General features: G+C 43.4%; 1 protein-coding gene across 1 annotated transcript in view; it reads right to left on the bottom strand.

Annotated features, from left to right (window-relative positions):
• Positions 1 to 26,158, bottom strand: part of ANKFN1 (ankyrin repeat and fibronectin type III domain containing 1) — a 1,441,385-nt gene that overhangs the window by 1,311,182 nt on the left and 104,045 nt on the right. The gene's annotated exons all lie outside the window — the stretch shown is intronic.

Genomic DNA, 26,158 nt, shown 5'->3' on the forward strand with positions numbered 1-26,158 from the left:
GAGTTCGGCAGCAGCTCAGCTTAGCAGCATGAGACTCTAGACATTACCGGACATATTTTCCATACCCCAGGACTTTCAGACTAGTAAGGGTCAGTAGTTTGTCCTTGTAGGTATAAACACATGCTGACACTACTTCCACAGGTGTGGAGCAGCGGTCAAGGCACATGACTTCACAGCATAAGACACACAGTTTGGGCTCACGCTTTAATCTCCGAGTCCCGCAGCAGCTCATCCTAGCAGCATAAGACTAGGCAGTACCTCACTTAATTTCCGTAGCCCAGCACTTTCTGACCGGTAGGTATGAGTAGTTCGCTTTGCACCCCCTATATAGCACACCCTAAACACCCCACAGAGGTTACAGTGCTCCTACCCTCCTCTTTCCTACTTTTTTCACCCTTTTTTTCCCTTACTCGCTTCAACAGAATCACAAAATGGCTGCCAACACTTCCTAGTTGCAACCGCTCGCCGCCAATAAGCAGCAAGCTCGTGCTCGTAACACATCAGCCAATCAGATGGCAGATTTCTCAAATATCGATATCTGTAAATTTTGATATTTCCCCAAAACTACTAGACGTGTGCTTTCTAGACCAAGACTCTTCTCCCTGCCAAATTTGAGGTAATTCCGTTCACCCGTTCGACCTGTAGCCTTGTCTAAAGTTTCCTATGGAAATTAATAGGGAGAAAACACGTTTTGGGACCCCACTTTTTTCTCGGCCCCCCATTGACAAATCACGCCCAAACTCAATATCGGAGCTGATATGAACTAAGAATTAGTTTGGAAAATTTAATTAAGATTCATCAAACAACACCAAAGTTATAAGCAAAACAAAAAATGCTCTTCCTATGGAAACTTGATCCTAACTATATAACTATTTTAGTATTTTAGTCTGCCTGAACCACCGCTGTTAGACACCATAAACAATCTAAAGTCATGAATTATTAAATTCAGGGATACCCAACCACTTGATATACTCCTTTGGTGATTCTATTATGAATAAACCAGTGGCAGACTAGGGATGTTGAATGCACTAACTTACAATGTGAAGTGGCTGCCCATACAGAGGAATACTGGGTGGTGTCATGCCTAGTGTGACTGATGTTGCTCAGTGTTCTGAGACATCAGTACAGGAAATTTTTTATTGGGGCATTGAGGCCCTTATTCTGACATTTAAAAAACCTAAACACTGATGCATCATCAATACTTTAGGATGATTGCCACCTACCCATTGCCCGGATTCAGCCAATCAGAACACTGAACATTTTAAATAAAACCATCATAGTGCAGATCTTATGTGGTTTGAGCGCACTGAGGAAAGAAAAATGCTGAAACGTGTCAGCGAGAATAAACCATTTGAAGAGCATCCCGCGAGTGCACCTAATTTTTTTGAGTTGTTGTGGAACAAGCGGATCCCATATACGTTCACAGGTCGCAGCCATCACGAATTTGTGGGAAGTTTTAAACGTGTATATATATATATAGATATATATATATATATATATATATATATATATACACACATATATATATATATATATATATATATACATAAATATTTATATATATATATATATATATATATTCACTGAAAAAACCATAGGTTATAGACCATATATAGTTAGGAATTAGCATTTAAAAAACCTTATTTTACTCACACAAAACCATTGAAATTCCATATATAGTTAGTTGCACTAACTATATATCGCGCACCCGCAATCCACTGCTGATCATGTCACATATTACATCATTCATGACATGGTCAGTGACATCACTGATGACATCACTGATGACATCTCAAATGACATCACTGATGAGATCACTGATGACGTCATCCAGTGACTGTGTGTTTCTGTGAAGTTTAAATATGTTTTACATATTGAAGAATGAGTAGATGTATAAGTGTCTGGACGAAGGATTTAGTAGGTGCATGACTGAATGTATGAGTGAGTGATTAAATGTGTCTCACTGAGTGCATGGGTTAGTGACTAAACTGTCTTAATTTGTGCATCATTATGTCTGTTGTTCTGTAAACTGCTGCATGTGTTGATCATTAGCTATACGAGAGGCTATATGTGTTATTAATTGGTTGCCCAAGTATTTCTATGGCAGATTGAGTTTGTGTGGGGGTGGCTGGAAGGTGTGTGACTCTATGCATAGATGTGTGAGCAGTTTCTTCACTAGGTGTATGAGTTCAAGACTGCATGTGGAAACAGCTACATGGGCAGTTGACTGTGTGCATGAGTGTATTGATGAGTGAATGGATATCTCAATGCTACATGTCATAGTAAGTACATATGTTAAACACAGTACATGTGAGAGTTGGCATATATAAATAACTGTGCATGAGAGCCACTGAATGAGTGAGTGGTTGTATCGATCATTGTGAACTTGTATCAGGGATTGTATAAGAGAGTAAATATGTGTTAGTATATGTTTCAATAAGTAAGGTGTGTTTAACTGTATAGTTGAAGAAATGGAGGTGAGATTGTTTCTTTGCATGACTGACTGGGTGTGTGAGTAACTCCATGGATGAGTGGCAGTGTGTGAGTGTCTGTATACACTGAGTGTATCTAAGGTTATATTAGAGTCTGAAGAGGTTTATCGTATTAGCACAAGAATGATGTCAAATGAGATGTCATCAGTGATGTCATCAGTGATGTCATTTGAGATGTCATCAGTGATGTCATCAGTGATGTCACTGACCATGTCATGAATGATGTAATATGTGACATGATCAGCAGTGGATTGCGGGTGCGCGATATATAGTTAGTGCAACTAACTATATATGGAATTTCAATGGTTTTGTGTGAGTAAAATAAGGTTTTTTAAATGCTAATTCCTAACTATATATGGTCTATAACCTATGGTTTTTTCAGTGAATTTTCAAGGTTTTGTAAATGCTAATTCCTAACTATATATGGTCTATAACCTATGGTTTTTTCAGTGAATTTCAATGGTTTTTTAATAGCAAATATCATAAGCTGTCGAATGTCAAGTACGTGGTAAGTGAAAACATTTTCGTGTTTATGCACACTGATCTGCTTTGAATGGTGCCCCCCCCCCTCATTTCTATTAGGAGTACTCTCTCTTTGCAGATAGTGAAAGGTAGTTAACGCAGGCCTTTGCCCCCGTTGTAATCCGTCGTGCCTGCTTCTCTCTCCATTTGATTGATTGTTATCCAAGTATTTACTATTTTAGAATTAGTTCTCTTTGGTTCATTCTCTATTTACAAACAAACACAGAGTCGCAATACTCTGTTTAGTCTTTGCAGATAACGAAAAATCGTGTAAAAAAAAAGAAAAGGAATCGAGCAAAATCAGTAGGCCACTAATGGGATCTCTTTTTGACCTCGCTAAAATAGAAACATTAGGAACAACCCCTCATGACAAATACAAAACTAGTGAGATGAACTGAACTCCACACAATGATGGCTGCAAAACAGCTCGGCTCCGCCACCCACCCCGCCCAAAATAACGATAAAGAGCGGCTGCCATGATTGGTTGCGGAATGGCCACGACGGAGCTACGAAATGGTGCTGCTCTCATGCTAACCCCAGCTTCAGTCTGAAACATCCAGAAACACTGTAGACTACCAATTCGATCAGTTCCGGTAGCGCCCCAATGTAACCCGGTAGAGAAGAACTAGCCCTCCCCTCTTTGACTGATGGTTCTTGTTGCCTGTCCCTTCTGTTGTCATTTAACAGAACTATTTAGCCTGCTGAAAGGGGTTGTGTTTCGACCGCTGGTTGGTGGAGACATTTTAACTATATTCTGGACCTGCGTTGTCGCGTAATGCGTCATATGACGCGCCGCGTTAGCGCATCCGGAAGTCATCCGGGGCGCGCAGCGCGTAACGTAAGCATAACAAGTCATGTGACTTGTTAATAAAACTTTTCATTGGTTCATTTTACTTTTCTTATTCTAATGATGAAAGCCTTGGTCATATCACCTAAAAATTACGCTTTTAATTACTTCCGAACATTATTTTTTCTTAAATATATGTTATAATGTTCCAGGCTAATGTACTTTCCCGGAAATTTTACAACTGTCCTGCAAGTAAAATATATTCTTTTTTCGAGAAAAAGAGCGTTTCTTCGTCCCATGACGGAGCCGTTGAGCAAAAGAGGGTCGACCTGCTGTCTTAGTCGCCGATACGCCTGAATATGAGATTCTTATCGATCACTTTATGTTGCAGGAATAGAAAACACAACAGCCCTTGACCATTTATCTTTACTGCGTTCCTTCGTATTATACCTTTTACCCTTCATGTAATTGGTCTGCTTTATTTCACTTGCCTTTTAATGATTCTAAAACAGTGACTATTATTAAAAACTTTACCAATGTATATACTACTACCATGTTTTCTTTTAAAAACCTTTATTGTGAAAATTTCATTATACAAATACGAGCCTATAACCACGTGGGCCTGCCACGGAGCAAACTGTAATCGTATATGATGAATAGACATTTACACTGTAGAGGAACGTAACGGGCGGGCCATTAGGTTGCAAGAACTAAGGTGTCTAACAGTTACGGAATCGGTGGACGTACATTTTATAATTAAAATACGACAGGGCCAGTTACAATAAAATTATCTAGATATACATTTGCGGGCAAGTACCATGGGTGACGTTAATTCGAACATTCAACAGTACAGTAATCAATAACACATCAGAACTTAATATCAATAGGGATGTCAAAATATTCAATCAATTCTCGTCCCCGCCCGCCATGTGCTTCAAAACTGCATACGTATCTCGTGATTTCAAGGTTCTGCAACCAGTACACAACAAGGAGTTACGAGTCCCATTTATTCCGGCGCCATTTTGGGCGAGGACGGGCAGGTCCAGGATATAGTCAAAATGTCTCTACCAACCATCGACTGCTGTATTTATTAGAGTAACACTCATCTGTCCACATGAAATTAATTTACCACAATCTAAACATGTCATTTTAATCTTTCCAAAGTTCTTCTAAATATTTGGGACCGTTTCCCTTGCCTCTGAAGCTCTCAGTGCCACTTCTTTGATGAATGTACTAGCAGGTCAGGGGTTCTCCTCCAAATCTCTCTTTTATGCAGCACTATAATTAATTGGTGCCACCTCTCCATATGACGATGCATGGTATAGTTACCACAACTATATTTTTTTTCGGTTCCTCTGGAGAGTTCATCGTGGCAGATGAAGCGTGTAACGTACCGGGCATTTACCTTTTTTTGCATGTACAGGAAAGGAAAAAAAAATCGAGCGTCCAAGTTCTAAGGTGTCCCAGGGCCATTTTAGTGGACCAGGCCCAAATCCAAAGAACAGGCCGCCATTTTGAGAGTCCTCTTGCAGCCGCCTGTCGCTGTAGCATCAAGAGCAGCCGAAACTCAGCTGAATGGCAACTGAAACGGTAAATGGGCGCCCCACTACATTTCAGCATTGTAGGATGACCACACCAGTACAGCAACTTGCTAGACATCACCTCGGTGCCATCCGGATCTCGGCGCCCCACTGCAGATGAAGAGCCTCTCAACTATGAAACCACCACGGTGACATCCGGATCTTAGCGCGTTGTGCTGCCTTCGGCCTATTCGCACATCGGTCCGCTACTGACGCCATCTCACAGGCTAATGGGGTGACCCACGCCGAGTTTCAGCATTGTAGGATGACCACACCAACTTGCTAGACATCACCTCGGTGCCATCCGAATCTTGGCATCTCAACGCCTAGTGGTATCTTCCATACAGAAAATATTGTTACGCTGCCTTTGGCCCCATTCGCACATCAGTCCGCAACTTAGACATCACCTCGGTGCCATCCGGATCTTGGCATCTCAGCGCCTTGTGGTGTCAGTCAGAAAATATTGTTGCGCTGCCTTTGGCCCCATTCGCACATCAGTCCGCTACTGACACCATCTCACAGGCCAATAGGGCGCCCCACGCCGACTTTTACCATTGTACGATGGCCACACCAGTGGCACAACTTGCTAGACATCACCTCGGTGCCATCCGAATCTTGGCATCTCAACGCCTAGTGGTATCTTCCATACAGAAAATCTTGTTACGCTACCTTTGGCCCCATTCGCACATCGGTCCGCAACTTAGACATCACCTCGGTGCCATCCGGATCTTGGCATCTCAGCGCCTTGTGGTGTCTTCTACTCTGAAAATATTGTAGAAAATATTGTTGCGCTGCCTTTGGCCCCATTCACACATCAGTCCGCTACTGACACCATCTCACAGGCCAACAGGGCGCCCCACGCCGACTTTTACCATTGTACGATGGCCACACCAGTGCCACAACTTGCTAGACACCACCTCGGTGCCATCCGGATCTTGGCATCTCAGCGCCTTGTGGTGTCTTCAAATCAGAAAATATTGTTGCGCTGCCTTTGGCCCCATTCGCACATCGGTCCGCTACTGACGCCATCTCACAGGCCAACGGGGCGCCCCACGCCGACTTTCAACATTGTAGGATGGCCACAGAAGTGCGACAACTTACTAGACACCACCTCGGTGCCATCCGGATCTTGGCGCGTTGTGCTGCCTTCGGCCTATTCGCACATCGGTCCGCTACTGACGCAAACTCACAGGCCAACGGGGCGCCCCACGCCGACTTTCAGCATTGTAGGATGGCCACACCAGTGCGGCAACTTGCTACACACCACCTCGGTGCCATCCGGATCTTGGAATCTCAGCGCCTAGTGGTGTCTTCTATTCCGAAAATATTGTTGCGCTGCCTTCGGCCCCATTCACACATCAATCCGCTACTGACACCATCTCACAGTCCAACGGGGCGCCCCACGCCGACTTTCAGCATTGTAGGATGGCCACACCAGTGCGGCAACTTACTAGACACCACCTCGGTGCCATCCGGATCTTGGCGCGTTGTGCTGCCTTCGGCCTATTCGCACATCGGTCCGCTACTGACGCAAACTCACAGGCCAACGGGGCGCCCCACGCCGACTTTCAGCATTGTTGGATGGCCACACCAGTGCGGCAACTTACTAGACACCACCTCGGTGCCATCCGGATCTTGGCGCGTTGTGCTGCCTTCGGCCTATTCGCACATCGGTCCGCTACTGACGCAAACTCACAGGCCAACGGGGCACCCCACGCCGACTTTCAGCATTGTAGGATGGCCACACCAGTGCTGCAACTTGCTGGACACCACCTCGGTGCCATCCGGATCTTGGCGCATTGTGTTGCCTTCGGCCTATTCGCACATCGGTCCGCTACTGACGCCGCCTCACGTGCCAACGGGGCGCCCCACGCCGACTTTCAGCATTGTAGGATGGCCACACCAGTGCTGCAACTTGCTGGACACCACCTCGGTGCCATCTGGATCTTGGCGCGTTGTGTTGCCTTCGGCCTATTCGCACATCGGTCCGCTACTGACGCCACCTCACGTGCCAACGGGGCTCCCCACGCCGACTTTCAGCATTGTAGGATGGCCACACCAGTGCTGCAACTTGCTGGACACCACCTCGGTGCCATCCGGATCTTGGCGCGTTGTGTTGCCTTCGGCCTATTCGCACATCGGTCCGCTACTGACGCCGCCTCACGTGCCAACGGGGCGCCCCACGCCGACTTTCAGCATTGTAGGATGGCCACACCAGTGCTGCAACTTGCTGGACACCACCTCGGTGCCATCCGGATCTTGGCGCGTTGTGTTGCCTTCGGCCTATTCGCACATCGGTCCGCTACTGACGCCGCCTCACGTGCCAACGTATTTTCTCCGCATTTTACACCCTATGCCGCATAACAGGTCATGTGACTTGTTTATAAAACTTTTCATTGGTTCATTTTACTTTTGGTTTCCTAATGATGGAAGGCTTGATCATGTGACCTAAAAACAACACTTTTCATTGGATGAAAACTTTTTTTTTTTCCCAAACGATGAAAGCCCCACCTTGTTTCTGGATGTTTCAGACTGAAGCTGGCGTCAGCATGAGAGCACCACCATCTCGTAGCTCAGTCGTGGTCATTCCGCGAGCAATCATGGCAGCCGCTCCCCACCAGAAGCCTGCAGGAGTCGGAGCCCCCAAAACTTTTGATGAATTCTCAAGGCGGAGGGGACGCTTTCGAGAATGGGGTCCAAGACCTAGCAGACAAGCGTCCGATTTCCAAGGTGTCCCAGGGCCATTTCAGTGGACCAGGCCCAAAAAGGAAACAGCCTGCCGCCATTTTGAGAGTCCTGTGACAGCCGCCTATCGCTGCACCGCAAGAGTGGGCGCAACTCAGCTGAATTGCGGCTTTTGACACAGTGGACCAAAAACGGACGGAATGGCAACTGAAACGGTAAAGGGGCGCCCCACTACAACAGATGACACTCCACCTGGAGAGGCCCGTTCACCGCCTCCCCCGGGGCGCCCCGCGCTGTTATTCGGAGCAGCATTGTAGGATACCAAAACCAGTGCGGCAACTTACTGGACATCACCTTGGTGCCATCGTTCTGCTGCCTTGGAACTATTCGCGCAACAGTTTGCTACTGATGACCCACCCCCCGCGACGCCCCATGCCGTTATTTGCTGGGTGGCAACTTACTAGACATCACTTTAGTGTCATCTAGATTTCAGCGCGTTCTGCTGCCTTGGAACTATTCGCACAACAGTTTGCTACTGATGACCCACCCCCCGCGACGCCCCACGCCGGAAATCTGGACGTTGTGCTGCGTTGGGACTATTCGCACAGCCGACCGCTACTTCGTTGTTTTTCCCTAAAAATGTTTATATGTTATTACTATTTTTGTTTTCTTGTATATATTTATAAATTATTAAAGTTTTATAATCTTACTACTTTGTCGGAGTGCTATATATTTTTAATGTGACACATAATTGTAAAAACTTTGATGTACAAAGAGTCATCCCTGGAATCTTCCGCTTCAGGCTCGGTCCCCTCCCCAATCACAATACAGGATGGTTTTCAGATAATAGCAACGCTTCTGCTGTGACGGATCTCATCGAGTGTGGGCCTTGATCTACTATAACTCCTTTGAAGAGGGGTGATTCTTTACAGCTGTGGCCATAAACTACATCTGCAGGGCTAGCTGATACCCTAGGACCAGCCTGGACAATCGGACACAGAGGAAAAGGAGTGTCAGAGGGTGCGGTAGTGAATAGGGCGAAAGGGAGGTGTCGGGCGGGCACAGGGTGTGATTCTCAGGGAAGAGCAGCGCAGATGGGGGGAGGTTTATTACCCATGCATAAGACAGAGAGCGGGGGTGACCACTGCCTGGGGGAGATGCTTGCGAGGGTGGGGAGCCATGCTAAGGATCGACAGCGTGCACAGAGTGGGTCTGGTCAAGGCATCTAAAATGGCTGCCGTGCACGACAAAAGTGTGGCATTTGAAAAAAGACAAGATGGCGCAGACAATGTTTTTCAACACTTCCTGATTTCCTTCGAATCGAACGTTAACAGACGTTGGGGCATATTACCAAAGTTAAGCGATATTTATCCCTAACGATGCTTAGCAACGATTTTTTTACCGTCAGAAATTATCGCAGATAAACCTTGCTATTATCAAGGTTTATCGGAAATACGATAAAAAACGACCGCAATGCATTAATATCGCTGAAAACTCAGCGATATTCATGCATTACCGAGCTAATGCTCTTAGCCATGTTATCCACCTCCCATTGGATAACATGGCTAAGAACTGCTCAGGGCAGGTGGTAGCTTTTGGAGATATTCGCGCTTATCTCGAATATTTCCAAAAGTTGATAATAGGAGATAGCGATGTTAGCGACTGTTTCCAGTCGCTAACATCTTGGCATGCCCACTTTGCTCGTCATTAGTGATAAATATCACTCACATGCAAAGTGGGGCCCAAGATGGTCGCTATATTCTACTAGCCGTCGCTAACTGGTGTTAGCAACAGCTAGGTAATACACATATAATTTTATCTCCGCGAAGCGGAGCGCTGTTACAGATATATATCTTGTTTCTGAACGTTAATTTCTCAAAATGCACTGAAGCACATATATTGAGACCTAGCAAAGGCACATCGGGCTACCAGTCCCTACAATTTTGCCAAGTTTCGTGCAAATCCATTCAGCTGTTCGATCCTACCGAGAGACAAGATGGCGGCCGCTACGGACTGTTTGGAATGTTTACAGACACCGGAGAGCCAATCAGCTTCGCTTCGCAAAGCTCCGTAACGCGAAAAGTACGCGAAGCGGTGCGCTGTTACAGATATATATCTTTTTTTGAACGTTAATTTCTCAAAATCCACTGGAGCACATATATTGAGATCTAGCAAAGGCACATCGGGCTACCAGTCCCTACAATTTTGCCAAGTTTCGTGCAAATCCATTCAGCTGTTCGATTATTATTATTTTTATTTTTTTTTGCCCCGCGGGGCCCTTTTAAAACCTCCACATCAAACCTAGGGGGTGAGCGACAATGTACTATGCCCCCTTATGGTCATTTGCCCCTTCGCTTTGGCCTCCTCTTGTCTCTCGATCCTACCGAGAGACAAGATGGCGGCCGCTACGGACTGTTTGGAATGTTGACAGACGCCGGAGAACCAATCAGCTTCGCTTCACAAAGCTCCGTTGCGCGTAAAGTACGCGTCCTGGGACGCTGCCAGGTCCGCTGTTACAGATATATATCTTTTTTTAAACGCTAATTTCTCAAAATCCACTGGAGCACATATATTGAGACCTACAAAAGGCACATCGGGCTACCAGTCCCTACAATTTTGCCAAGTTTCGTGCAAATCCATTCAGCCGTTCGGGCTAAAAGTGAGGCCAACTGCCCTATGGAAAACTCAATGTTAAAAACACGTTTTGGGACCCCCCTTTTTTCTCGGCCCCCCCTTGACGAATCCCCCCCAAATTTTCAAGGGCTGCTCAGAAACAAAATGTGCCATTTTCCTGAAAATTTCAGCCAATTCCGTCCACAAACGCCAAAGTTATTAGACATAGAATTTTCAAAAAACCCATAGAGAAAAAATCCTAACTATATATACCTACTGGCGACCGCCAGTAGGTAATATATATATATATATATATATATATATATATATATATATATATATATATATATGCATATATATATATATATCAGCACAAAGTTCAAATTGATGGCACTCCACACGGGGAATTTTTCAACAGCATTTATTTATTTGGCTGTGATGACCTACGCGTTTCGAACATGACGTTCTTGATCACGGTAGCATTCTAAACAGCGAGTCCTTTTTCACTTTTTCATTTTATACACATTTTTTAAGCAATGCATTATGGGTCTTGTAGTTAAATTATCAACATTTAACTATATTTCAATCACAGTCTTTTACGTACATTTTTGAACTGTCAATTATGCTGTCAATGTTAGTCATTGGTGTGAATCGTTATCATAATTTGGGGACTAAGTGCCTTTAAATTACCCTTGCATGTTGTGCTAATGTTATTGTGTGGTGTGTGTTTGTGAAGCTGAGTTCCAGCTCTGTGTGGCAAAGCGGTGAGACGTTCATCTTATATATGTATTTGTGTTTGCAGTGTTCTACTGTGAATGCTTTCACTATCAATAACGTAACTACTGTAAATCTACACATCGGATGACACGTCAGTGTTTCTAGGGCTGAGTGCCCTTGCCACTGCCTTAGATTGCCATTCATTAGCTGGAATTGTGTTTGCTAAATAGAATTTAGTTCATAATTAAATGAAGAGAAACATAGTTCATTTGAAGAAACATGCATCAATTGTCGCTTGTCAAGTTTTTACATCAGACCGAATTATAAATGTACATGAAGTTCCGCATCTGAGTTGAGTCCCATTGGTTGTGTTGTTTTGAATTTCATAATTAGTTTCGACTCCAGTCTTCTTAGTTGCAATTTCCTATCTCCCCCATGTTCATTTACAGGTATTGCAGCCAGGCCTGAATATGTCATGTTTGTCCATGTGAATCCTGGGTGGCTGGTCATATGCTTCGCCATCGCATAAGCAGGGTCCTTTTTCTGTATTGCCCTTGTGTGCTCAAGGATACGTTTTTTTAAAGGGCATGTAGTGCTTCCAATATATCTTTTGCCGCATTGGCATTGGAGAAGATATACTACAAAAGAGGTTTCACAAGTGATTTGTTGTTTTATTTCAAATTTTCTCCCTGATGGTTCCAGTAGGCTTTTTAGATATTTCCCAATTTTGCAGGCTTTACACACTAGACATTTTGTGAATCCTGTTTGTTTGGATTCTAGCCAATCTTTATCTTTTCGTAATTGGAAGTGGCTGTGTACCAAATGATCTGATAAGTTTGGTGCTCCTATGTATGTAATCATAGGTCCATGTCCTATTTCATTTCCAATGTCTATGTCTTTTTCTAGTATGTGCCAATACTTTGTCATGATTTTTCTTATTTTAAAGCTCTCCTTTGTATATTTGATTATCATTCTTGGTTGTTCTTCTGTTGATTCACTTGAATTTATTGTTTTGTCATCATTCGGATTTTTCCTTTTTCCAAGTGTAGTTTTCTTACATGATGTTAACATTTCAAGTCTGTTTTTATTCCTGGCTGCCATTTCCCCTCTTTTGATATCAATCCTTTTGTATCCTCTCTGTTGAAAATGAATTTTCATTTCTTCAAATTTGCGCTCCATTTCGCTCTCTTCGGAGCAATTCCTCTTCATCCTTAGTAATTCACCATACGGGATACTTTTCTTCAAGCTAGTTGGATGGAAGCTTCGTCCATGCAGGAGACTATTTGTTGCTGTTTTTTTGCGATGGACTGTTGTCTCCAGTTTGTTGTTTTTCACATAGACTTTGGTGTCCAAGAAATCAATTTCTTTTGGGCTGATGTTGTAGGTGAATTTTAAGCCCACTTCATTGGTGTTTAGAATTTCAAAAAAGTTTTTGAATTCTTGTTCAGTCCCTTTCCAAAGTAAGAAGAGGTCGTCTATGAAGCGGAGCCATATGTTGATGGTTTTCCTCTCCCCAAGCTACACACTTCTCCCACCACCCCATCATGAGATTAGCGTAGCTTGGGGAGAAGGAAACTCCCATAGCAGTTCCGCAGCGCTGTGCATATAGTTTCTTGTTGAAGATAAAGATATTGTTATACAGACAGAGTGTTATCATCTGTATAATCATTTTCGAATGTTCGTAGAGGTTAACCGGTCTCTGTTGTAAAAAGTACTGTATTGCCTTGAGACCTATTTCATGGTCTATGGAGGTGTATAGCGATACGACATCAATTGTTATTAGCAGGTAATTGGGTTGCCATTCTGTGTTAGATAGGATTCGCAGGAAGTCCCCTGTGTCCTTAATGAAGGATGTTAAAGTGGGTACTATGGGGGCGATGAAGCTGTCTACATATGTTGACACGTTTTCATATAGACTTCCACAACTGGAAATTATTGGCCTCCCTGGTGGTTTGTTAAGTGTCTTATGTACTTTCGGGAGAAAGTATATGGTTGGCACAATCGGATTTTCTACCATCAGGTATTTTCTTTCATGTTCGGTAATTAATCCCGCCCTTTTCCAAATTTCCAGTTTGTTTCTCAGATCGATTATGAGTTCTTTTGTTGGATTCCTGTCTAGCATGGTGTATTTAGATGTGTCTTCTAATTGTCTCATTGCCTCATTGATGTAATCCGTTTTCTCTTGGATGACAATATTTCCCCCTTTGTCAGCGGGTTTGATTTCAATATTATTGTTTGATTTGAGTGATTGTATGGCCAGTCGTTCCTTTTTGTTTAAGTTTTCCATTCCTTTGTGGCTTGTATTTGTCATCTTGTCAATCTCCCCTAGTACCAGGTCATGGTATATGTCTATTTTGTTTCCCGGGTGCAGGATGGCGCAAAATTTGGACGGTGGTTTGAAGGTGGTTCTTCCTGCTTTATTTGTAGTTATTGACATTTCCTCCAGGATTTGGGTGTTTCCAATTTGAGTACTGGTGGTCTCATTCGCCAGGTCATATGCAGTGCGGAGTTGTGAAATTTCCTGTATACGGAAGAGTTCTTGACTATCTCCCTCTTTATTTCCTTGTGGATTCGCTGGAGGTTTGGGGTGTTTTTTAAAATGTTTCTTCAACTTCAGCTTCCTTACATATTTATACAGGTCAATTTTTGCGTCCGTAATTTCCTGATGTATTTCCGGGCAAAAGGTTAGGCCCTTGTTGAGTAGATCATTTTCACTCTTTGTAAGGGTATATCTTGATAGATTTATTACTAAGTCAGGCGGTTTCTGGTTCTTTCTGAGGTCTTAGTTCTTTGATTTCATTTTTTCACTATTGTTCTGTTCCTTAGATTGTATCCGCCACTTTGGTTTGCGACCTCTCCTGGTTTTACGCCTTGTTTTCTTGACGGAAAGTATCCTCTCCCTCTTCCTCGTGTCCGGTTGGATCTTCCTCTTTGCGATGTTGATTTTGGTGCTAATTGCTCCATATGGAGCATTTGAAGCTTGTCTTAAAAATTGAACCTGTGGTCACTTAGTTGTCGCCGACGTTGATCTTCCTCGCTCCAGTCTGATTCCTCTTCAGTGGTGGAGTTATTATTTGTTCCTGTTGCTGTTGCTGGTTGTTTCCACTGTTTTTGTACACATCATACTACTTGGCAAATGTAAAGATTGTGCCGTATTCATAATCGTCTTCGTCCCTTCTAAACTTGCGTTGTTTTCTCATTTGGACTTCATCCTCATGCTTGTCCAAATTTTTCTCCATATCCGCCCTCATCTTCCCGACAGTTTCTGGGTCTTCCTGTAAATCTGATATTGCTTTTTCAATATCAGCAATGGCTATGTGTAATTCGCTGATGTTAATGCGAGCATATTTTATTATGATGAATAGCATGTTCTTGGAGCATGCCATGTTGTTCTCCACCCATTCTTCCAGCATTTCCGGTCGTGTATCTGGGTGATTTGGTAGTGTAAAGATCCTTAGTCCTCTCGGGACCATTTCACACTCAATGTATTTTTCTAATGTGATGATCTCCCAAGAGCGCGATATTTCTTTGCGCAGTAATTTTTCTAGTTTTATAAATAATTGCTTGGCATATGTGGGTGTTACTGTTGCAGCTTTAGTTGCTGTTTCCCCATGTTTGGTTCCGGGAGGGGCTTTTTTGAACATACTTTCAGCTTTTAATGCCCTCTTGGCGTTTCTTTCCTCCATTGACAGTTCAAAAATGTACGTAAAATACTGTGATTGAAATATAGTTAAATGTTGATAATTTAACTAAAAGACCCATAATGCATTGCTTAAAAAATGTGTATATAATGAAAAAGTGAAAAAGGACTCGCTGTTTAGAATGCTACCGTGATCAAGAACGTCATGTTCGAAACGCGTAGGTCATCACAGCCAAATAAATAAATGCTGTTGAAAAATTCCCCGTGTGGAGTGCCATCAATTTGAACTTTGTGCTGATATTACACGGGACACTGCCTTGGTCCCGTTGGTGGCACCAGCCTGAGAGCGCTCCCCCTGCGACGAGGCAAGTTGCGAGTACATATATATATATATATATATATATATATATACACACATACATGTGATCAAGGCTGTGGAAACACAGCTGAAACGCGTCATGCTGACTGAATTGGCACAATAAAGCACTTTATTGAAAATCTGCACATTTGCGGTCCGTAACTGTGTTTTATTACCCGTGGAAGAGGTAATCCAGTAGTTGTTGGTGTTTTATATATATATATATATATATATATATATATATATATATATTCACTGAAAAAACCATAGGTTATAGACCATATATAGTTAGGAATTAGCATTTACAAAACCTTGAAAATTCACTGAAAAAACCATAGGTTATACACCATATATAGTTAGGAATTAGCATTTAAAAAACCTTATTTTACTCACACAAAACCATTGAAATTCCATATATAGTTAGTTGCACTAACTATATATCGCGCACCCGCAATCCACTGCTGATCATGTCACATATTACATCATTCATGACATGGTCAGTGACATCACTGATGACATCACTGATGACATCTCAAATGACATCACTGATGAGATCACTGATGACATCATCCAGTGACTGTGTGTTTCTGTAAAGTTTAAATATGTTTTACATATTGAAGAATGAGTAGATGTATAAGTGTCTGGACGAAGGATTTAGTAGGTGCATGACTGAATGTATGAGTGAGTGATTAAATGTGTCTCACTGAGTGCATGGGTTAGTGAGTAAACTGTCTTAATTTGTGCATCATTATGTCTGTTGTTCTGTAAACTGCTGCATGTGTTGATCAGTAGCTATATGATTAACTATATGGGTTATTGATTGATTGTCCAAGTATTTGTATAGGAGACTGAGTGTGTGTGTGGCTGGCTGGGAGGTGTGTGACTCTGTGCAGATCAATGTGTACTTGTATCAATGATTGTATAAGAAAGTAAGTATGTGTTAGTATATGTTTGAAAATGTAAGGTGCTCTATGTTTAACTGTATAGACAAGAAAATGGAAGTGTGATTGATTCTTTACAGGACTGACTAGGTGTGTGAGTAACTCCATGGATGAGTGGCAGAGTGTAAGTGTCTGTATAGGTGTATGAGTGCATATGATAGTGTTGTAAAGATGAGTGATTGTATGTATGAATGATTGTATGGGTGAATGAGTGAATGTGTGTGTAGACGTAGGAATCAGTGAGTACGTATGTAGTAACTAGTATTGGTGTGTCAATGGTTTCAAAAATTATACTCTGTATTTAACACTGGGTGAAACAGAGGTTATATTAAAACGTGAGGAGATGCATTGTATTGTCACATGAATGATATCATCAGTGATGTGGTCATTGATGTTAAATGAGATGTCATCAGTGATCTCATCAGTGATGTCATTTGAGATGTCATCAGTGATGTCATCAGTGATGTCACTGACCATGTCATGAATGATGTAATATGTGACATGATCAGCAGTGGATTGCGGGTGCGCGATATATAGTTAGTGCAACTAACTATATATGGAATTTCAATGGTTTTGTGTGAGTAAAATAAGGTTTTTTAAATGCTAATTCCTAACTATATATGGTGTATAACCTATGGTTTTTTCAGTGAATTTTCAAGGTTTCGTAAATGCTAATTCCTAACTATATATGGTCTATAACCTATGGTTTTTTCAGTGAATTTCAATGGTTTTTTAATAGCAAATATCATAAGCTGTCGAATGTCAAGTACGTGGTAAGTAAAAACATTTTCGTGTTTATGCACACTGATCTGCTTTGAATGCTGCCCCCCACCCCTCATTTCTATTAGGAGTACTCTCTCTTTGCAGATAGTGAAGGGTAGTTAACGCAGCCCTTTGCCCCCTTTGTAATCCGTCGTGCCTGTTCTCTCTCCATTTGATTGATTGTTCTCTTTGGTTCATTCTCTATTTACAAACAAGCACAGAGTCGCAATACTCTGTTTAGTCTTTGCAGATAGCGAAAAATCGTGTAAAAAAACAAAAGGAATCGAGCAAAATCAGTAGGCCACTAATGGGATCTCTTTTTGACCTCGCTAAAATAGAAACATTAGGAACAACCTGTTGAAAATAGCAATGCGTATGTACATAAGCGGCGTTCATTTGTGTTCACAGTACCCCTTGTTGATTGTTTGAATCGAGCATTGAATTGTTCGAAGTTAATTCTCTTAAGGATCTTCTCTGCCTGCAAACGAGGAAGAATAGGAATATTCTCTCTCCCTTTGCAGATAGTGAAGGGTAGGTAACGCAAGCCTTTAACACGTCGTACCTATTTCATTCCTCATTGATTGATTGATTGTCCGAACATTGACTGTTTGGGAATTAGTTCTTTTTGGAGGTATTCCCTGTTTGCAAATAAACGTAGGAAAATCTTTGCAAGTAGTGAAAGGGTACGTAATGCGGACCTTTCTCCCCCGTTGTAATCTGTCATGCCTATCTACTCCCCACTGATTGATGCACCTGTTTCACCCGGACCATTTACTAGAGATACGTCATCTGGCCCGACCAGAGAGCACCCCTAGTGAAAAGGACATATGCAATAATAACGAAGTGATCACTGTATCCTGTTAACAGAAACTTTAGCATGAAACAACCTGGAAAGAAAAGAATAGGAGAACGAAAATCAGTAGGCCACTGATGAACATGAACTTTTGTTAAACAACGAACAAAGAAACGATAACATAACGTAATGATAAAACCTATTAATGTCCTAGAAACAAGAAAACGTTAAAATATGCCAGTGGTGAGAGACCAGAAAAACAGTAAGAGAAACCAAATCACCCCTCGCTGTCCCACCGCCTGCCACGCCAAAAAAATCGATAGACTAGGGAAAATGCAAGTCAGTAGAACATCCGCCCCCACTCTGGAAACTTCCAAGGTGGGGCAGGGTTCCGGCTACGCCCAGCCGGGAGCAGCCCATATAAGGCAGGTCCTGCTGCCACGCTTCGGCCAGGAGATCCTAACGTAGGGTGTAGCCGGAGGAGAGGCCGAGGCCAGCGGGACCCGGCCAGGGGATTGCCTTTACAACGCTGAACAGTTGCAGGGGGGGGGGAATGTCTCCTCGACCCTCCCCTCTCTCTCCCAGTCCGGCCACGGTGGCCCTTGAGAGTTGAAGGTAGTCCCGCCACATGCTCTTCCGGTCCGGCCACCAACGGTCGGGGGGCCGAGGCCGACGGGATCCGGCTGCAGCCGATAAACCAAGAAACCCGTTCATGGGGCCAGAGCCAGGGGCGTCCGGCCGACATCTACCGGAAGCCCGGCCCGAAGACGGACGGGACACTTATTCTTTCTTGAATAATGGCTGCGACAACACTGGGGGGGGATGTCTTGCACATGCCTCCGACCCCCCCCCCCCCCCTCGTCCTCATCGCCTGGTCCGGCCATAACAAATCTCAAGCGAGACGCCGTGGGGTGCACTGGGAGGGAGAGACGGTGCGAACAGGCCTCTCCCGCCTCCCCAGGTGGAGGCTTCCCAGCTGCACCCTCAGCGCTCCAGGCGCCCGGAAAAGGGTTCTTCCACTGTGGCCATGCTGCAACGTCTCGCCCGGCAGGGTGGAGCCCGTCCGCTCATGTCACCCCGCGATCGCCGGTAGCTGCCGAACTCTCAAAATGGCGGTCGACCTGGCAAGAGCGGGCCCAGCATAAAGAAATGGCCCGGTCACTGGTTGACTCCACCACCGTAGTCCTCCACGACCTTGAAGATTCTAGAGGAGCCGCGGGAGTCTCCGACCCCCGATGGGGAATGACTGCCATGATCGCCCGTGGAGTGACGAAACTGTATCCGCGGGACGTCGGCGCTCCCATGCTGGCGCCAGCCTCACTTTGAATTACTAGAATCCTGCAGACCTCACTTCCGGTGAAAGCACAGTGTGACCCGGTAGGAAAAATTATTGCACCCCCTCCCCTTTTTGACTGATAGTTCAAACCACCGATCCTTTCCTTTGCCCTTTTAACGGAACTTTGGACTGCCTCCCCCTCTTTTACATTTTCTAGAGAAAACAAAACATTAACCACTACATTAGCATAGCAGTTGACACCAGAACTGTTTTCAAATTGAAAACCAACAACATCTTCAACAGAATCCTTTTTGTTTCTGCTGTGACCCTGCTACAGCACAGGCATTGTCCCCAGCAGTAATTCTGCAATGCCGGTAAGAATAGCTGTGGTGCCTACTGGACTCACTCACCCCCGCGGCGCCCCACGCCGTTATTTGCTGGGCGGCAACTTACTAGACATCACTTTCGTGCCATCTAGATTTCAGCGCGTTCTGCTGCCTTGGAACTATTCGCACAACAGACCGCTACTGACAAGAATATTTCATTATTGGTGCTGTCAATTTCAATAAATCTATTGGATAATTCAAAAGAAATTGCCACGGTCTCTTCGTTGTTTAAATGTTTTTACTGTTTTTGTTTTGTTGTATATATTTATATGTTATTAAAGTTTTATATTCCTACTACTTTGTTGGAGTGCTATATATTTTTAATGTGACACATAATTGTAAAAACTTTGATGTACAAAGAGTCATTCCTGGAATCTTCCGCTTCAGGCTCGGTCCCCTCCCCAATCACAATACAGGATGGTTTTCAGATAGTAGGAACACGTGTGGTGTGACGGATCTCATCGGGTGTGGGCCTTGATCTACTATAACTCCTTTGAAGAGGGGTGATTCTTTACAGCTGGGGCCATAAACTACATCTGCAGGGCTAGCTGATAGCCTGGACAATCGGACACAGAGGAAGAGGAGTGTCAGAGGGTGCGGTAGTGAATAGGGCGAAAGGGAGGTGTCGGGCGGGCACAGAGTGTGATTCTCAGGGAAGAGCAGCGCAGATGGGGGGAGGTTTATTGCCCATGCATAAGACAGAGAGCGGTGGTGACCAGTGCCTGGGGAAGATGCTTGCGTGGGTGAGGAGCCATGCTACGAATCGACAGCGTGCAGAGAGTGGGTCTGGTCAAGACATCTAAAATGGCTGCCGTGCACGACAAAAGTGTGGCATTTCAAAAAAGGCAAGATGGCGCAGACAATGTTTTTCAACACTTCCTCATTTCCTTCGAATCGAACGTTAACAGACGTTGGGGCATATTACCAAAGTTAAGCGATATTTATCGCTAACGATGCTTACCAACGAATTTTTTACCACTAAGCATCGTCAGAAATTATCGAAGATAAACCTTGCTATTATCAAGGTTTATCGCAAATGCGATAATAAACGGCCGCAATGCATGAATATCGCTAAAAACTCAGCGATATTCATGCATTACCGAGCTAATGCTCTTAGCCATGTTATCCACCTCCCATTGGATAACATGGCTAAGAACTGCTCAGGGCAGGTGTTACTTTTTGGAGATATTCGCGCTTAGCGCGAATATCTCCAAAAGTTGGTAATAGGAGATAGATATCTTGCATGTTGTAATGCAAGTTATTGTGGTATATGGAACTCATACCATAATCTCTCAGGAAAGCAGAAACTGATCCTTTTGGGACCGCCTAAAAAGGTCTAGGGGGTGAGGAGTACTCTACTTTGCCCCCTTTTCACGTTCCGAACTATTTTATTTTACTCTCTTCTGTAATTACACAAAATAGCAGCGATAAGATGCATCGGAGACACACAGTGAGAGAAAGGAGGCCGGAGATGAAGAAGAGATGTCAAATACACATTGGAGATAATATAGTGGCAGAAGGGAAGTAAATATGAGTAAACTTACCATGTAACATAAAAATTTTGCACTCTATACTATAAGTCTCATTTTATACTACAATCACTTCGCTACAACCTCATAAATTAAAAATAAAAATGAATAATGTCTCAAACAATTTTTGATTTCTAAATATAAATTTATTCTTCAGAATTTTCTAAATTTGAAAGAACTAGTAACATGTCCTCATCAGCAATGTCCTCATGAAAAGTCTCCAATGATGATTCTTGTAACTCTATGGTCTCCAAACACTCGATAAATTCGCCATCAAGAGATTGATCAAAAAAATCATTCAAGTCATCTCCTCCTTGTGACAATATTTCATTATTGGTGCTGTCAATTTCAATCAATGTAGTGGAATCATTCAAGTCATCTCCTCGTGACAATATTTCATTATTGGTGCTCTCAATTTCAATCAATGTAGTGGAATCATTCAAGTCATCTCCTCCTTGTGACAATATTTCATTATTGGTGCTGTCCATTTCAATCAATCTAATGGAATCATACAAGTCATCTCCTCCTTGTGACAATATTTCATTATTGGTGCTCTCAATTTCAATCAATGTAGTGGAATCATTCAAGTCATCTCCTTGTGACAATATTTCATTCTTGGTGCTGTCCATTTCAATCAATCTAATGGAATCATACAAGTCATGTCCTCCTTGTGACAATATTTCATTATTGGTGCTCTCAATTTCAATCAATGTAGTGGACAATTCAAAAGAAATTGCCACGGTCTCTTCATTGTGAGCCATTTTATTTTGAAATTGCTTGCTGTAAATTGCAGAAAAAAAATAATCACTTTCATTTATCGTTTTTAGTAATACATAATATAAAACTAACTTTATCAAGTATTTAGTATAACAGAAGGACTGCAAATAAATAACAGAAAACATTTTTCAAATTATCTTCAAGTGTACAACATAGTTCCCCTTACAAATTAACAACTCACCTTTTTAAAAGTAGGAGAAGTGTTAGTACTGTGTAAATCAAACACCAGAAATTCACCACCAAAAATTCCTCACAAATGTACCTCAGACAGTAGTATCACAAAATGGCTGTGGTTTCCTCTCATTTGAAATATATACATAACCAATTAACTTTCATCACACACAAATACAAAACCAAAGTAACATTTTAATTGGTTCTAAATTTCAACACTTTCAAATGTGTTTTCCCCATGCAATTTTCCATAGGACATTTACATACGTCTACAGCCTGAATGGCTGAACGGAATTACACCAAACTTGGCAAAATGGTACATCAAACCTAAGAGGTCAGGAAGGATCTACTATGCCCCCTTATGGTCATTTCCCCCTTCGCTTTGGCCTCCTCTTGTCTCTCAATCCTACCGAGAGACAAGATGGCGGCAGCTACGGACTGTTTGGAATGTTGACAGACGCCGGAGAACCAATCAGCTTCGCAAAGCTCCGTAACGCGAAAAGTACGCGAAGCGGAGCGCTGTTACAGATATATATCTTTTTTTGAACGTTAATTTCTCAAAATCCACTGGAGCACATATATTGAGACCTAGCAAAGGCACATCGGGCTACCAGTCCCTAATATTTTGCCAAGTTTCGTGCAAATCCATTCAGCCGTTCGATTATTAATATTATTATTTTTTTTGCCCCGCGGGGCCCTTTTAAAACCTCCACATCAAACGTAGGGGGTCAGCGAGGATCTACTATTCCCCCTTATGGTCATTTGCCCTTTCGCTTTGGCCTCCTCTTGTCTCTCGATCCTACCGAGAGACAAGATGGCGGCCGCTACGGACTGTTTGGAATGTTGACAGACGCCGGAGAACCAATCAGCTTCGCTTCACAAAGCTCCGTTGCGCGAAAAGTACGCGTCCTGGAGCGCTGCCCGGTCCGCTGTTACAGATATATATCTTTTTTTAAATGTTAATTTCTCAAAATCCACTGTAGCACATATATTGAGACCTACAAAAGGCACATCGGGCTACCAGTCCCTACAATTTTGCCAAGTTTCGTGCAAATCCATTCACCCGTTCGGGCTAAAAGTGAGGCCAACCGCCCTATGGAAAACTCAATGTTAAAAACACGTTTTGGGACCCCCCTTTTTTCTCAGCCCCCCCTTGACGAACCCCCCCCCAAAATTTTCAAGGGCTGCTCAGAAACAAAATGTGCCATTTTCCTGAAAATTTCAGCCAATTCCGTCCACAAACGCCAAAGTTATTAGACATAGAATTTTCAAAAAACCCATAGAGAAAAAATCCTAACTATATATACCTACTGGCGACCGCCAGTAGGTAATATATATATATATATATATATATATATATATATATATATATATATATATATATATATATATATATACATATCAGAGGGCGCGCTAATTAGCATATTTAAGGAGACGGCTCCGGGAATGTGCTTGACTCAACTACCACGCCCCTGAAGAAGAAGTAATTTCGAAACGCGTCGGGCAATGTGGTACTGACTGTGAAAGGGGAGCTGGCTGGCGTCTCTCATACCGTTTTAATGGGGCAAGCTTGGAACCCCGCATTGGAGTCAGAGTGCATTTCAAGCAACTGGAAACCAAGCACGAGCATCAATACATATATATATATATATATTTATGTATATACAACGTCGGGGCGGGCTGCTCTATATATATATATATATATATATATATATATATATATATATATATATAGCAGCCCGCCCCGACGTTGTCCGGGTATTAAATAGAATGTGTGTAATGTGTGTATTTGGCAAGGGCAATTTATTTTCAAATCCCGCGGTAGACAACATTTTTTGTTTCATTAGAATAGGGACGGAGAAGGCCTAGCTGCAACCCTGGTTGATGTTAGCAGGCGCGTGTAATTGGTGTAGTGATCCGCCGCCTGAGCCCGGCTACAGCCCTGGTTGATGTTAGCAGGCGCGTGTAATGTCGTTGAATGAGAGAGTTATCAGCCGCGGGTAAATGAGAGAGTTGAGTGACAGCGAGTAGGAGAGGCTGCAGTAATTGTCCCCGCAGACACGCTCATTTGCGTGTTCCCCCGCTTGCGGCCCAGATGCAGGCCTGTTTGATTTTAGCAGGCGCGTGTTCCCCCGCTTGAGGCCCAGCTGCAGCCCTGGTTGATGTTATCATGCGCGTGTAATTAGTGTACTGTTCCGCCACCTGAGCCCGGCTAGAGCCCTGGTTGATGGTAGCAGGCGCGTGTAATTTTGTTGAATGAGAGAGTTCAGTAACAGTGCGCAGGAGAGGCTGCAGTAACGTTACTTACCAGGCCTCCAGGTGAACGTGTTGGTCACGCCCCCAGCACACGGCCACAGCAGACAATCTTCTGATTAATATACGAACCACATGGCATGAAGGGCAGAACGTAGCACACGCCCCCAGCATTTCTCACGCCCCCAGCGTGCCCCTTGATGCGGAGCAATTGCTTTCACATGGTATGAAGGCCGGACACATGCCCCCAGCGTTTCTCACGCCCCCAACGTGTCACGCCCCCTGCGTGCCCCTTGATGCTGCGCAGCAACTTAATTGGCGGTTGTATGTACGACTCACATGGCATGAAGGGCGGACACACGCCCCAAGCGTTTGTCACGCCCCCAGTGTTTGTCACGCCCCAGCACACGCCCACAGCCCACGATGTGATGGCCGTACCACACGCCCCCAGGGTTAGTCACACCCCCAGCCCACGCCGACAGCACAACGCAGACACGCCCAAAAGGGACTACTTTGCTGGCATGGTTCCATTACCTTTTAAATGTATAGAGGAGTTGGCCTAACGGCTAAGGCGCTCGACCTCGGACCTGGGGATCTGGGTTCGATCTTGGTAACGACGCCAAACACCCTGTGATTCTGGGCAAATCACTCAATCTCCCCGTGCCTAACAAAAATGAATGTGTGTCCTCATGTAACGTAACTGGTGCTATGTAACGTGCTCTGATACCTGATTCAGTACGGGTCAAGTTTGCGCTATATAAAACTCCTCAAAGAAAATACAAAAAAATATATATATGGTGCTCGTCTGCAGAGCCTATGTCCTTCTGCTGCAACTGCCCTTTCCAATGTTGTATAGGGTGTTGTGATTGGTGCTGTAGTTACTGAGATTACCCTTCTCAAAGGTTTGGGCTCTCTCTTTATAATATTAGTAGGGATATATATATATATATATATATATATATATATATATATATATATATATATATATATATATATATATATATATATATATATATATATATATATATATATACATATATATATTACCTACTGGCGGTCGCCAGTAGGTATATATAGTTAGGATTTTTTCTCTATGGGATTTTTGAAAATTCTATGTCTAATAACTTTGGCGTTTGTGGACGGAATTGGCTGAAATTTTCAGGAAAATGGCACATTTTGTTTCTGAGCAGCCCTTGAAAATTTTGGGGGGGGGTTCGTCAAGGGGGGGCCGAGAAAAAAGGGGGGTCCCAAAACGTGTTTTTAACATTGAGTTTTCCATAGGGCGGTTGGCCTCACTTTTAGCCCGAACGGCTGAATGGATTTGCACGAAACTTGGCAAAATTGTAGGGACTGGTAGCCCGATGTGCCTTTTGTAGGTCTCAATATATGTGCTCCAGTGGATTTTGAGAAATTAACGTTTAAAAAAAGATATATATCTGTAACAGCGGACCTGGCAGCGTCCCAGGACGCGTACTTTACGCGCAACGGAGCTTTGTGAAGCGAAGCTGATTGGTTCTCCGGCGTCTGTCAACATTCCAAACAGTCCGTAGCGGCCGCCATCTTGTCTCTCGGTAGGATCGAGAGACAAGAGGAGGCCAAAGCGAAGGGGCAAATGACCATAAGGGGGCATAGTACATTGTCGCTCACCCCCTAGGTTTGATGTGGAGGTTTTAAAAGGGCCCCGCGGGGCAAAAAAAAATAAAAATAATAATAATCGAACAGCTGAATGGATTTGCACGAAACTTGGCAAAATTGTAGGGACTGGTAGCCCGATGTGCCTTTGCTAGATCTCAATATATGTGCTCCAGTGGATTTTGAGAAATTAACGTTCAAAAAAAGATATATATCTGTAACAGCGCACCGCTTCGCGTACTTT

This window comes from Lissotriton helveticus, chromosome 7 (assembly GCF_964261635.1).
Source record: "Lissotriton helveticus chromosome 7, aLisHel1.1, whole genome shotgun sequence".
Lineage (NCBI taxonomy): Eukaryota > Metazoa > Chordata > Amphibia > Caudata > Salamandridae > Lissotriton > Lissotriton helveticus.